The 15,591-nt window shown below is 45.5% G+C and overlaps 1 protein-coding gene and 2 pseudogenes across 2 annotated transcripts in view; 1 reads left to right on the forward strand and 2 right to left on the reverse strand.

Moving 5' to 3' along the window:
- The window catches only part of Dgkg (diacylglycerol kinase gamma), a 192,341-nt gene that overhangs the window by 53,552 nt on the left and 123,198 nt on the right, over positions 1 to 15,591 (reverse strand). The gene's annotated exons all lie outside the window — the stretch shown is intronic.
- LOC110311973 lies at positions 1,734 to 8,651 on the forward strand (annotated as a pseudogene).
- Positions 14,640 to 14,962, reverse strand: LOC110311404 (annotated as a pseudogene).

A 15,591-nucleotide genomic window follows, 5' to 3' on the forward strand; every position in this document is an offset into this window, starting at 1 on the left:
CTATTTTCTGTGTGTGTGTGGGGGGGGGGCATGGAGTGACAGAGTTAATACGAATTTAGAAAGAGAAGGATTAACTGGGAGTCCTCTGGAAGCAATGGTCACTGTCCTCTCAGATACCTGTGCACAGGCCAGGGCAGCCCTTTGTTTATAGAGGATTTGCTTCACAGTGGCAGCTCACCAGTCTGAGCTTTACAAAATTTCCAGGTTTTCTTTAGGGAACAGAAAAGAGTAAAATCAATCAGTGGGGTGCTTATTAGGTTGAAGGCTTTCAGAGTGAGGGGGTGTCCCTGATACTCTGTGGCTTGCTCAGATAGTCTCAGCCGGAAGTGTCCCTTTGGTACTCCATTCCTCCCACCCCAACTGTCACCCCATTAGCAAGGGCTGGCTAAGAGAGGGGACACATGTCCAGTTTACAGGCAGACAGATTTTGCTGAGAAAGAATTAGACCAAATCACATTCTTCTCCTTGGCTGTTCCTCAGCTCCATGGACCATGGAGAAAGAGCATCCTTCAGAGAATGGAGACTCTTATTTCTTCCTGGGGATAGTGACTGATTCATCAGCATGGCAGACATGCTCTCTGCATCTCTCCAGTAATTTATGTAGAACTTAAACACCTTATTGTGTTCTTCTCCCCTGTAAAGAGTGCTGAGATCTGGTTGAGTGGGCAGCAGCCTTTCCGACTGTTGGTCTTCATGAGACTGAACGGTAAATGATGGGTAAGGAAGGGTGGGGCATTGCGCTTCATAAAACCCTCGAGCAGTGTCGAGAGTCCTTTAGGCTAGTGCTTGTCAGCTGCTCCACTGCATCAGTGTGTTGAATAATTGCCATTTCAGTCTTTGGGGTGGCATATAACAAGGAGGTATGGGGCAAGCTGAACCCTGTGTTCTGGAGTGCTCTCACCTGTACCCACCACTGTGTCACAGAAGGGTTTTCATTTCCTGTGCATGCAACAACAGGAAATACAAATGGGGATATAGCCCAGTCCCACATCACCGGTTGTCTGTACAGAAATGTGTCTATGCGCGTCACCCGAGGATCCTGTGCCAATGAAGACTCTTGGTGAGTCCTTCACAGGGTGCCTCCCCGGAGTCTTCATTCTCTAACAAGCTGCCGATGCTGCTGGTTGCAGGACCAGGGCTTCTCCTCTAGTTCTCAGGTGGTAGCATCTGTTGGAATCCCCCAGGGAACAGGTGGAAATGCTGTTTTCAGCATTTGATCTGTAGACTCTGCCAGCTGTGGCGCGGAGTCCGGGGCATGCGCTTTTATGAGTGTCAGGATGATCATTATGCTTGTGGCCAGTGGAGAAATCCTGCTCCAGATGCTACGAAAACTGTCGACAACTCTGGAACTACCAGAACCTGAGGGAGAGGACTCCACAGAGGGATGGAAGGACGGAGCCTTTCAGCAGGCCACGATGACTAGAGACCATGCAAGGGGGGGAACACGGGCGGTTCTAAATTCCAGGGTCCTGCCTTCCTTCCCAGCAGTGGGAGACTGGCCCTGCGAGAGTCTTTTTCAAGTATTAGGCTGGTCTGAATCATGACTTCTGAAAGTTATTGCCCAGAGATTTAGAGTTTTAATAAAAATTTCCGGAAGCCATGGCTATTTTTGCCCCCAAAGTGGCTCTTTTGATGATCTAATGAGGTTAAAAGGTCGAGACTAGGTCAACATAGAGGAATAATAGGACCGACTGGATCACCCATGCTCAGGTAGCTGTGCGACCTTTGGCAACATGTTTAAGCTCTTTAATCTCACTCTCCTCACCTGTAAAACAGCAAATGAAGAAGATCTGCCTCTCAGGATGGTGGAGAAGATGAAAAAGATGAGCCTGCTCTCTGCTAGCTGTGGCTATTTCATAGTCACCAGCTGGTGTGATGGGGCAAAAGTGACAGACCTGCTTGGCATACAGCTATTGTAGGCTTTATGCATTTATATGTGCTCAAGGAAAACTGTCATATCTGTTAGATCAGATGTTTTGACTTTTGGCTAAAAATGCGTTCCACTCATATCTAATATTTTTTTTCTATAGTCATAGGCCACACCCTAACCCCTGGTTAATCCTCTGGACTGGACACATGGTTGGTCACTGGTCATATGATGACAAATGTACTTCTGAGAGACTAACGCCAAACTGCATGCTTGGTAGGAAACAATTTTAACATGGGACTAGAGCCATGGACCAGTGTGTAATGGTTGGAGTGTGACTCCGGGCACCCATATGACGTTCTGAAGTTGTTCTCTGGCTTTTTCTACATGCAGCATGGTACGTGTGCATCTACTTCTATAAATTAATATGATAAAATTTTTAAAAAGTTCATGCAACACACATTTATTTTGTCGTAGACAGGAGAGTATGAGATACAATAACAAAATATAGAATTTCATGAACCAGGAATGTGGTAAGGAGGACACGGCAGCAGGTTGCTTTGTGATGGACTCAGCACTGAGGCATACAGAAAGAAAGAGATTTAGTTCTTAACAGGTCAGAAGCATTTAGGACAAGTACCTTAGGGTTGGGTGATGCTAGAGTAGAGTTCAAAAGAACACAGGGAAACAGAGATGATAAAGGACAAACATTCCAGGCAGAGGAGGAAGCCCGGAGTCTCTGTCTAATAGCTGTTGCTGTAACAAAACCCCTAGAGTTGGTCAATTCATAAAGAAAAGAGATTTATTTCACTGGGGGTCCAATAACAGGGCACAGGCTCAACTAAAGGCCTCACACTGTGCCACAGCATGACTAAGAAGCAAGAGGAGAAGTAGGTGTACTTGAAGGAAGCATGTATCTGACAGAGGGAATGAGAGAATCAGAGAAGCTGAGTTTGCTCTGTAACAATCCTGCATGGAAATTAACTCACGTTTGAATAAGCTACATTGATCCTTCATGGAGGCTGGTCCCTTCCAATCCAAGGGTCCCTCAAAGGCCCTGCTGCCTCTCAGCCTGGCTATACTGCAACCTCAAATTGAGTTTCAGTGAAGACAAACCTCATCCAAACTGTGACCCCAGGAAGGGGGTCAGGGCAAGTGCCAAGGGGACACAGACCCAAGTGGAGGTTGGGTGAGGTGCTGGCTAGCCTCAGCCAGAGAGGTAGGATGGACAGGACTGTGAAGGCTGTACACACCAGTGTTTGGGCTTGGTCATGAAGCCTACAGGGAGCTACTGGCCATTTTTGAGTAGGAGAGAGGCCAGGTTGGTGACAGAAGTGACCTGATTCCTTGTGGAGTTCTTATGTGTGTGTTGTTGATCTACACATACGTGTGAGTGTTCAGATGTGTTGTGTGCACACATGTCTGGAAGCCAGAAATTCACATCAGGTGTCTTTCTCAATGGCCTTATGTTTTGAGACAGGGCCCCTCACTGAGTTCATGTTGGCCTGACTGACTGGCCAGCACACTTCCGCATCAGGCAATCTCTGCTTCTCTTATGTAGGGCTGGAGATCCAAACTCTGCCTCTCACACTTGCTGAAGAGGCACTTTACCAAATCTTAGTCCCCTCAATTTCTGTTTTTAAAGATCCTTCTGTCACTGGTGAGGGGAGCGGGGCTGTAAGGGGTGACACTGACCTGAGGCTTGGATGTGGTGTAGGAGTCTGGAAGAGAATTGCCAAAGGCCTCAATGCAACAATGGTAGTAAAATAATGCTCAGAGAGAGCCAGAGGCTCAAATGTAAGGGGTAGGATTGGCAGCTAGTCCTGACGAGTGAGAAGTGGCTTAAAAGGCCTTCAGCATTAGGACAGCATGACACATGTAGGCTGGCTTTCTGAGACAGGAGTGCAGGAGATCAGTTTCCTGCGGGTAGTCTTCAGGGTAACTAAAGGATTGTGATTTTGGCCATGTGTCCTTCTGTCCAAACATCCAAATACATTGAAAATATATTGACATTGACAGTGATACACTTCCTCTGACAAGGCCATACCTACTCCAACCAGGCCACACCTCCTAATAGTGCCATTCCCTATGGCCAAATATTCAAACACATGAATCCTTGGGAACCATACCTATTCAAACCACCACATTCCACTCCCTGGCTCCCATAGGCTTGTAGTCATAACATAATGCAAAATGCATTTAACTTCTGACTTAGGGTTTTATTGCTGTGAAGAGATACCATGACCAAAGCAACTCTTTTATAAAGGACAACATTTAACTGGGGCTGGCTTACAGTTTCAGACATTTAGTCCATTATCCTCATAGCAGGAAGCATGGCAGCAGGCAGGCAGACATGGTGCTGGAGGAGCCAAGAGGAGCCAAGAGTTCTACATCTTGATCTGAAGGCAACAGAAGGTGGACTGTCTTCTGCAGGCAGCCAGGCAGAGTCTGGAATTCTATACTGGGCAGAGTTTGAGCATAGGAGCCCTCAAAGCCCTCCCCTACAGTGATACACTTCCTTCAACAAGATCATACCTTCTAATAGTGCCACTCCCTGCGGGCCAAACATTCAATCACGTGAGTTAATGGGGGCCAAACCTATTCAAACTACTACAGATGTTTACAATGGTCCACCCACCACATAAGGGTGTTCTCACTGAGCCTCTGCCTTTTCAGTAGTATCACCAAGGCAAATGCTGGACTATTGGACCATAGGACATTCTTGTGCTTAAAAATCTAACACAATCTATCTGTTCTCTGTTAACTTAGGCACTTTGGAGTTAGGAGTCAATGTGTTCTGTTCCCATGGCCTCTTGATTTTTCAGTCTGCCAAACACTTTTCTTTTTTCTATTTTTAATTTTCTATGTAGGAGTATTTCACCTGTATGTATGTTTGTGCAGCACATGCAGTGCCCATGAGTACAGATGAGGGCACTGGATCCCTGGGAACTGGAGTTACAGATGATGGCGAGCTGCCACGTGGGTTCTGGAGACTGCTGAGTCTACTACAAGGGCAGCCAGTGCTCTCAACTGCTGAGATAGCTCTCTAGCCCATCGCTTCTCAACCTTCCTAATGCTGGGACCCTTTAATACAGTTCCTAATATTGTGGTGATCCCCCAACCATAACATTATTTTCATTGCTACTTCATAACTGTAATTCTCCTGCCATTATAAATTGTAAATATCTGATATATGACCTCTGTGACAGGGTCATTTGATCCACAGGCTGAGAACCACTGCGCTATCCTCTCTTTTAAACATTCTTTTTCATTTAAAATTGCTTTAATTCTCCGAATAGACCTCTTACGGGAGCATTCAAAGATTGGGTTCTCCTCAGCCATAGCCTTTCCTCCTTCCCATCATCAGCACAGCACAGCCCCTTCCAAAGCCTTCCACAGATGCTGAGAGGCACAGGAGAGTCCACAGTTTGAGACAGGACGTTTAGTCCCCTCTCTCTGCCAACCAGAGAACACAGACACTTTTCTTCCTTCTCTTTTAGAGATGCCACCTAAACCACATCACTCCTAGATCTTGTTAGAGGAGTCTTATTAAATGTGGTCCTGGCCTCCTGTCTGCTAGCTTCATCTTCTGTGCTGCAGGTCAGACTTATCAGGACAATTATTTATGGTCTTTGAATCGTTGTTTTTTACTTCTGCATAGTAGAATGTATTAATATCCATCCAGCGAAGTTGGGAAGCCTCTGTGGCAAATGTGAGGTGCTCTTCAGGGGTTTGATGCATACATAGTCAGTGCTTAGTAAGTGTCCTTCCTGATTGCCAAGAGACACAGTCACTGAAAGACTCTCTCCCCTCTGGCTTTAGAGGTAAGGACAGGAGGTTTTTAACCCACCCCCACCCCCCCACCCCCACACACAGGTGGCCAATGTGTTTTGGAAAAGAGAAAACTAACAACGTTTTAATGACTTCTGGAACACATTTTCTGCATCGCTCTTCCTGAGTTTTCTTTGGCCACCAACTCTCTCTCATAATCACCTTGCAGCTGGAGGTGACTAATCCTTAACCATGCCCTAGGGCTGATCTCCAGGTCCATGAGGCTCCAAGGCTCCTTCTCCGACTCTGTTCTTGAAGCCTCCCTCAGGTCCTCTTTTGGGCTCCAGGAGGTTCTTAGCCATGAGTTAGACAACAACAGGGACACATGGCTGATTTAGATGCTGGTTGTCTCGATCCCGTTCGCTTTATAAGAAAATGAGTTAGTTGAGTCTTTTCATTTGACAGATGAAGAGGGAAAGGAGATTAACTAAAAATGTTCTTTTATGTTGTCAGCAATTTCGGGCCGGAATCAGTCATCATCCTGACAACTATGAATAGGCTTTTTCAAGAAGGCCCCCAGGTAAAACCCAGCTAGCTGATGCCCATCTGTACCAGGAGGCTCGTGTGTTCAGCTCCATCAACCACACCGAGCTCTCAGGGCTCTTTTCTGAGAATCAAGGAAGTTTTTAGGGCAACAGGCTTTTGAAGTCATCAAAAGTCAAAACATGAAAACATTTCTTTGGGCTTAGAAGTCTACACAGAGATCGTTACAGTTATTTCTAGAAATAGAGCCCTTGAACTGAAGGCATCCCTTCTTGTGGTTTAGACTTTGATAATCAGGTTCCCCGAGTGGCTCATGACTAAAATAGCTCATTGGGCCTCCCGTGTCAGTCAGCATTGGGTTGGGAGGCCTAGTGGAACAGTTGCTGCCCACAAGAGGGTATCCTGTACTGGAAAAACTATACCTTAGCCTACACATTGTTTCTGTACGTTAATGGCACTTGTTCACAGAGTTCATCTCAGAACAATGAATGATTTTGGGGTGTGGCATTTGAATGAGCATGGCCCCCACAGGCTAATATATATTTGAATGCTTGGTCCTCAGTTGGTGGAACTCTTCAGGAAGGGGTAGGAAGTGTGGCCTTGTTGGAGGAGAGTTTGTCACTGGGTGTGAGATTTGAGGTTTCACAAGTCCCTGTCATTCCTAGTTATCTCCCTCCTGCTTATGGATAAGGACGTAAGCCCCCAGCTCCTGCTCCAGTGCCATGCCTGCTGTTCCAAGGCTGCCATGCTCCACACCATGATGATTACAGATTCTAACCCTCTGGAACCATGAGCCCCAAATTAAACACTTTCCTCTATACGTTCCCTCGGTCATGGGGTCTTAGCACAGAAATAGAAAGGTAACTAAGACATTTGGCTTTCTGAGTAGTTACTGATGTTACCGTTAATCTGCTGAAACAATAAACTAAGTGCTGGTCACTAACGTGAACGACAATCTAGCAAACCAGAAACACACAAAAGGTACAGGTGGCCACTGCTGAGTAATAATTGAAAGAGGAATGCCATAGCACTGAGATACTATGAATGTATACCTGTGAGCATTCCACACAATTAAACTCCAAATGCCTTTGGAAGTGTGGTAATCATGCTAAACAAAATGTATGCCAAGAGTTAGGGGGGAAAAAAAAAAAGAGCGAAGGCATGTGGATTCATGTAGTCCCCACAGGCCTGTGACTGTCACCTCACAGGTGCTACAAAGGCCATCTGTGTCACTGGCATCCTCAGCTGCCCTCGACCATCAGAGGGCTTGTCACCACATCTAATCCACCCTGCATGCTGTCCCCTATTCTAGCTGCTCCCAGAATGGGGCACTCAGTGACCCTCGGTCACGGAGCTGTGAACGGAATAATCTTTTCCAAGAGGCGGCAGTGGCCCTTTTGGTCAGGGGAAAGTGAACACCCAGCAGTCAGGAAGGGCTTTATAAATAGCTGTTCTTGTGCCCTGAATGGGACTTTTGTGCCTGCTGTGCCTGCCAACAGATTTGTGTTGGCTCAGTGTCTTTCGGCTTCAAGGAGCAAGGTATTCCCTGGCTCCATTCCATCCTTGGGACAGGATTTGTGTTCATGGCACTCAGAAAGACCTAGGGTGATGAGTGCTGAGAAGACTAGTGGCCAGGGACCAGGAAGGAATGACAGGCCTGGGGGAGCGCAAGAGGGCAGTGGGGTCCCCCTTTCAAGAACGGGTCCAAGAAAAAAGGTCAGTTGTGGAGAAAATTGCTTATGACAAGAGTTATTATGTAAGTGTGGAATCCCCTTCATAACCAATAGATCAAGGCTGTTCTTAAATCTTACATGTGAGAACATTTACAGGTAAACATCACAGATAACAGTTTGCATTTATTCCCGGGATGCTTTGCGAAAGCATGGCGGCCATGATGTGAATGTTCGCAAGACAAAAACTTTCTGGACACAAGGACCCGACCCCCGGAAAGCAAAGGAGGATAGTAGCAAGCAAGTGTCTATTCGCAGACATCAAAGAGAGGAAACGGGCGTCTCAATGTCTCAGAAAGTGAAAGAAGCTGGGAGAGACATCAGCTACTTGATAGTGGAGCTCTTTGGAGTCTGCCTTAAAAGGCGGCTTGTTATACACGATCTTCAAGGAACTGTTTTTTTCATCCAGCCCTAATATCATATATGGGAAAGCCTTAGGAAAATGCAGAACACACCCTGAGGTGATTGGTGTATTTGGTGAGCCTTTGAAAGGCTATGGGGAAATGTAGAGACGTGGGCGGAGACAGCATGTCCGTCTTTCTGAATATGTAAACAATGGGCTAAAGCGCATCCGTGTGAAATTCTACACTGAGGGCTCTGAACCAGGGAAGCAAGGAAAGGTATATGCAGAAGTGGAAGAGAACCCAGGGAGTGGCCAGTTTGAATTTTGATACGGATTTGTGGAAGTGACTCCTACAAGATCTATTATTGTTGAAGATAACCGTTCCCAACAAAGTTAAAAGCCTCAAGCCAGAGTACTGCTTCCTGCCAAGAATGAAGGGATCCGTTCTCACTGTAATCCTCAATTCTCTTCCAGAATTTGTTCCGAATAAGAGTAAAGTGCGTCACACAGAAAGGAAGTGCAGTGTGAGTGTTCATGAGTTTGGACCAACTGAGGTCTTTCTTGTAAAAAAAAAAAAAAATCATGAAATGTAGCAACTTTTACATTATATTCAATTGCCAATCATGACAGTATTTCAGCTCTACCTTCATGATAAACTTTTGTTACTAAAATTTATATACACACATAAGTTTTAAGTATTTTATGCTGTTTAATGTTGCATGGCTTTTATACAATCTACAGCATAAAGAAAACTAACTAAAAAAAAAAAAAAAACCAGTTTGCATTTAAATGATCTTCGAGATTCAAGTTCCCAGCCAGGGGAACCACCAGCTCTTAGTAAAGCTTCAAAGTAAACAGGGATGAATTACCATCAATGGTTCTCTGTCTCTCTCTCACTCTGTCTCTGTCTCTGTCTCTCTCTCTGTCTCTGTCTCTCTCTCTTGGCCAGGTCGGATTCACAGAGATCCACTTGCTTCTACCTTGCAAGTCTTGAATTAAAAGTGTTGGCTACTGCACCTACCCACTCTTCTTGATATAGAACAGTTATTTTTGCATTTAATGACAATAAAGACCACATAAGATAACTAATGGGTTAAACCTTTCTTTAAAAATATGGAATGGAGGGAAGCCATGAATATGAAAGAAAGAGAGAAAGAAAGAAACAAAGAGAGAGAGAAAGAAAGAGAGAAGGAGAGAGAAAGAGAAAGAAGAAAGAAGGAAAGAAAAAAAGGAAGGAAGAAGAAAGGAAGAAAGAAAGGAAGGAAGGAAGAGGAAGAAAGAACATGTGGGAAGGTTTGGAGGGAAAAAGAGAAAAGAATAACATTAATTAAGAAGATTAAATTATTAATGAAGAGATGGAAGGGGTGGTGCATGGCTTTAATCTCAGCATTCAGGATACAGATACAGAGTTAGAGGATCTCCGTGAGTTCGAGGCCAGTCTGGTCTACAAAGGGAGTTCCAGGATAGCCAGGGTTGTCACGGAGAAATCCTGTCTTGAAAAAAAAATCTAAATAAATAAATAAATGGAACATAATTATATTGATTATACTGTTACTGCTTGGTATCAAGAGATACTGACTGAATGGTAAGTGAATGTTAAATACTAAGAACAGGAAAATGAATTACAACTTAAAAGAACTTCTGGCTTGCAAAGATCTTAGTGAATATGGCATCCATGCAGGGCAGTGGAGATGGTTAGCAACGGTGTTCTTTCTCATCGTGAAAGGGTGGGTGCGTGTGGACACAATACTCCTTACTCACTTTGCATGGTGGTTCTATTTTAAGCATCCTGTTCATGGTATGTTATTAAGAAACTGAGTTAGTCTTTGATGGTACAGCTGGGGGGTGGGGGTGAGGTGGGGCTGGAGTACAGAGTTGGGATGTTAATCGTAGCTCCTGACCTGGAATTTGTATTCCTTTCTACCTTACTCTTCCTGGCCCCCACAACCATGTCTCGTAGGCATATGAGAGAAATGGAATATTTAGTCAAAAAAGCAGGCGACCTAGTGGTCCTCATTCAGGTTTATGGCTCATAGGATCTAACCTCAATGTTGACTGGCTATGCTCACTTGGGGTACTGTGGTACTCATCAGAATGGTCTGGGCTTCCTTACTGATCTTTGCCTTTTATACTTGGTCAAACCCATAACCTTATGCTGGAGGATTTTCCTCCCCTTTCAAGGCTAAGTCTTAACTCCAAAGGATTATATAATTCCCTAACAGTGGCTCTTCTCCTACACTGGAGACAGCTTGTTCTGTGGACTACGGACACATTCATCTTTGATGTGTCTGCTAACACCTCCTCCAGAGGGCATCCAATCATGATAAAGCCTCCCAAAGTCTGAAATAACAAATTCCTCCGTTGCACCACATAGGGCAATGCATAGACACACCCCATAACAAAACCTTCCTTAAAGAAGTGGGAGGCGGGGGCTGGTGAGATGGCTCAGTGGGTAAGAGCACCCGACTGCTCTTCCGAAGGTCCAGAGTTCAAATCCCAGCAACCACATGGTGGCTCACAACCATCCGCAACGAGATCTGACACCCTCTTCTGGGGTGTCTGAAGACAGCTACAGTGTACTTACATATAATAAATAAATAAATCTTTAAAAAAAAAAAAAAAGAAGTGGGAGGCGGAGCCAGGACTGCTGTGTGTCCGAGGTCAGTGCCATGCAAGCCTAACAACCCGAGTTCAGTCTTGGAAGCCCATTTAAAAATTGAGAGAGAGAGAGAACACACTACAGAAAGCCCTCCTTTGACCTTCACAGGTGTGCTGTGACACGCTGAATATACCCACCTGCACACACTCAACAAAAACGCAATTTAAAACCTAACAAAGAGAAAGGAGTCTTTGAGACTCACACTCCATGCTCACATACTGTCTCTCAGAAGTCCCAGCAGCCTGCTCGGACACCTGCTACAGTGATGGACATAGTACCAGCTTTTGATTTGTGGGGAACCCCAGACACACAGCCAAGGTGGGCTCCACATTGCCAGAAGCTTCCTGCCCCGAAAGCTTGAGATCTGAGGGTTCAGTATCTGTGCTTGCCACCAGAAAACAACTCCTTTCTGCTGTCCAAAGACAAACCAAACCCTGACAACAAACCGGAACCTCTTACCCAGTGTGCCTGTCTCAGGCAGCCTTGTTTACCAGTGAAGGCGGCCAAATACTGGGTTAGAGAGGCACCCTGGCTTGGAGGGGAAGGGGCGGTAGGGAAAGGTGAGCTTCTCTGGTCATGCTATGTTCTTCAGTAGTCACCCATCCATCAGCCCTTGAAGCCGGAACCTGAAGGTAGCTGGGGACAGTTAAGACAGCTAGGCGAGAACAGCTTATTGGAATTTAAGCCCCGAAGGCCAGAGAAGGCGGGTCCTTGGCTGAGAGCCTCTGGCTGAAGAAAGCCTTTTCCTGGCTCCTGACCAACCAGGGCTACAAAGTAGAACTGTCTGGGGTGACACAGGTCTACATCTCATCTCCAATAACCATGGGACAGACAGCAGAATCCTTTCTTCTCCTCAGCTCAGCATGCCCACAGCCATTGCGAACAATTTAGTTCCCATTTATCACAGATGACCTGCATGTCTGAACCATATGGGCTTTACCCACCGACAGGTCCCTCCCTTGTAGCTTACATCTACCTCCTGTGGCAGTGTCACTGGGATGTTTTATAAAAAGGGTCTCACCCTGTTCTTTGCGAGATGCAAAGCTGATAAGATGACATCACAGAGTGAGAATGTGGGCTGGATATGTCTGCCCCCACCCCCTTTCTGAACAAGATTCTGATAGGTCAGGTTACAAAAGTCCCCTGCTTAAGCCAGTTGTTTGTCATTCCAAGTGTATCTCACCCATAGAAACAGTGTTATGTTGCGACTGGCTTCCCACGCTAACCCAGCTAAATGGCCAGTTACCCAGAGCACCGAGTCTGGGTTTGGAGACGGGTTGAGCTGATGGGGGCTCTGATTAGAATCCAGAAAGCCTTAAACAAATCCTTTAGACATTCACCTGTTCCGGGGCCTTGGGCAAGCCATTGAGTCTGTTGCTCAGCTCCTCCATCTTTGGATTGGGATGGCATCACTTGGCTTACAGAGAAACCGAGACTATACATATAGTTACATGCTACATACACGGAACCAAAGCAAACTCCACTGACAAAGTGGGGGTTTGCAGTCATGAGTGGCTGAGTTACAACGTGAAATGCACGTAGCACATCTTTCCTGATGAATTTGGATCGGATTACCTTTGCTTTCCTCGACATTCTGGGGAAGAAATATGGAGACTCAATTAACCTGCAGTCGCTGGTGGTGACCCTGGAGCCTGGGCCAGAGATGTGGGAGGAAGCTGAAAATTAGCAGAAGGAACTAGGATCGCAGAGGCTAAGCTTTGGCGGGTGTAGTATTTCTTTTGCTGACCTAGAACACCAGGTGGTCCGTTCACCTCCAGCTAGGTTTCCGGAGCCTTCCATCCCACAGCAGTCAAAATTCTCCTGGTCACATAATGTCCAAGAAAAGCAACTTTGTATCTTCTACTTCTAAAGGTATGGAACTGTCCTCAAGACAAGGAGAAAATTCACCAGATGGGCAGATGCTTATGTAAACAGTCCCTCCTTCCTCCATTCCATCTCAGTCTTGTGCCAGTTAAAAAAAAAAAAAAAAAGAACAAAACAAAACCCAAAAACCCCCAAACCACCAAAACCACCAAACTTGCATAGAAAAGCCTCAGCCAGTATCTTGACTGCCTGGGCAGCCTGTGTTAGATCCTGCCAGCAGAATCTCTCTCACGGCAACTTTTTGCGATCTCAGCCATATGCTCTCTGCCTTGCTTCTACTCTGATGTTTGAGACTTCTTGTGCTTGGGTGTGTGTTCTTAACACTCGTATCAGTGACTTTGACTTCCATGAGCTTGCCATCTCTTGTCACTATCTAGGACTGGTCCATGGCGACATGATGTACCCTACCCATTCTGGCAAGGATGTCTTCAGTTTGTCCCTCTCACCGGCAGGCAGTTCTCAGCCTGTCTCAGTTGTTCATCCTCACACTCCTCCTCCCTGTCAGGTCCCCGGGAGAACTGCTTGGTACCACCTCTGCCAGGCTTCTTATTTCTAGCTCACACCTGCTGCCCTCGGTGGACTGTGGCTTTAGAGTTTCATTTGAACGTTCTCAATGTTATCCTTCTTAAATCTCATTCTAAATCTCCTCCTGCTTGGTCTTCAGGTCCTGGGCTATGAACGTCCCCTTGGTTGTGATTCTTGCCAGGGCCTCTCATCTCAGGGTCAGAGTCCATGGTACAGAGGAACAGTAGCCACTTCACCTGAAATACTTGGTTCTGCTTTTATATATTTTCATTAGGTTGAGGCCATATCAAAGGCTCTCAAATATTACACAGGAAAAGGAATGGTTCTCTTAGATTTTCCCAACTCTCTCCATCTTATTTGGAGTTTGCACCAGCCAATGCTATTTACTGTGGAGCAGGTGACCTTGGGATATCACTGTGGGCCCGAGATTATGATGACTTAGTTTGCTGTCCTGCCCACATCTATCCTCCTTGATAGGACCTCATTTTTTTCTTCTTCTTCTTCTTTTTTTCCAAGCCTAACTGTAACCAGCTTTATTAAGGATACTTTTCATAAACAATCATGGTATTTCAGGCAGGACATGGGCAGACAATCAACACTATACAAAAACTTCCAAATCCCCTTCTTGTATAGACTACCAAAATCAGAAAGCCACTATAAAACCCAATGAAGTCTCCATTTTGTGCTTTGAAAAGGTGGAAGTAGCTTAGCGTGAGGGTTGACATCTCATATTAAGGATGTTGTTTAACAACTTTTCACAAGCTGACCCTGACTTTCAGGAAACGAACATGGCAGAATTATCAATCTGAAGATCCACAATCTTTTATAAAAGGAACCAGCGCTCTTCTGAGAACACTGGATGAAGTCACTGCAAAGTCCACATCGCCCAGTGGACTGGAAAACCAATCTTGGGGGCCAGGTTCCAACAGGTCTCTGGTTTTTAAGGGAATTAAGTCTATGTTGATAGTACAGGGGGAAGAGGATATAAAAATGAATTTAGAGTTTTCCCAGACCACAAGGCATTGTTGTGCCTTGGTGGCCACCTAGGTCAAGACCAGGATATCTCTCCTGGGAGCCAACAGGAGCCTTTCAAAATTATCAGGGAAAGAGGTTTTCTGTCCTAAATCCAGCTTGGGAGAGATTTTGTTACTGACACATGATCCTTCCCCCACCCAGTAATGAACTGTTCTCTGTGCTAACAATATAGCTTAAAAAAAAAAAAAGTAAAACGAAATTCTGCAGTTTTTATAAAACTTGATAAAAAATAGTATTCAAACTGTACAGTCACCAGAGGTACACAGCAAAAATGCACACATGTCACTTGGCATCTCCAGCACCTTCAGCTTTCTGTGCCTGATCTGTTTTGGCATCTCCATTTTCTGCAGGATTATTCACCTTCTTCTCGTTGTCGACTTTTCCCTTCCTCCCCTTGGGTACCTTCTCTCCCTTCTTCTCGGGGGCCTTTTTAGGTTTGGGCTCTGGCTTTGGAGGAGTAGGTTTATCAGACAACCTTGCAGATCTTCTCTGTGGCTCGTCCTTCACCTTGGTTTTGTCTCTTTTAGCATCCCCTTCAGCCTTTCTTTGGGGCATGGTGGTAGCAGGGGGCATTGGCTCTGAGCACGGGGATACAGTGGCGTGCAGGTTTGCTCTGTCCTGGGTCGTCCTCGCTGCTTCTTCACACTGCTCCCATTTTTTTTTTTTTCTTTTTAGCCTAAAACAGGGACTGTGCATTTTCCTTCCTCACTTTCTCTTGGCATGGATTTCTGAATCAGACTTAGATTTTAGGTCCTCCTACCTGGGTCCTTTTCTTGTGGGCTCATGTCTTTTATGATGTTTTGGAACATTTTGTTATTACAAACATGCTGACTTCTCAAATGTTCTGAAGCCGGCTGGTAGGAGACTTACTTACATCAGTAGCACCAGCAATTTGCAGATCAAGTCAAACAAGAAAAAGAAACCCTTGGTTTTCACCACACCTTTACATTGTTAATTCCTGGGTACCAGCATGATAGCTTGGAGGGGCAGGATCTTAGGGCCTAGGAGTGGACTTGCACAGAGCCTTTTAAAAGTAGAAAATTATGCATGTATATAGGCACACGCATGTGCATGAACATACATGCACCTTTTTTTTTTTTCTTTTGAGAGGCCAGCACCAGATTGCTTGCTGTTCTGACATCTGGCTGCAGCTGGTGCTGGTCATTCACTTTATGTTCACTTGCTTGTGCTTTCCAGTTTTCTGGAGTCCCCACCACTCTGTGACGCCTTATAG

This window comes from Mus caroli, chromosome 16 (genome assembly GCF_900094665.2).
Source record: "Mus caroli chromosome 16, CAROLI_EIJ_v1.1, whole genome shotgun sequence".
Lineage (NCBI taxonomy): Eukaryota > Metazoa > Chordata > Mammalia > Rodentia > Muridae > Mus > Mus caroli.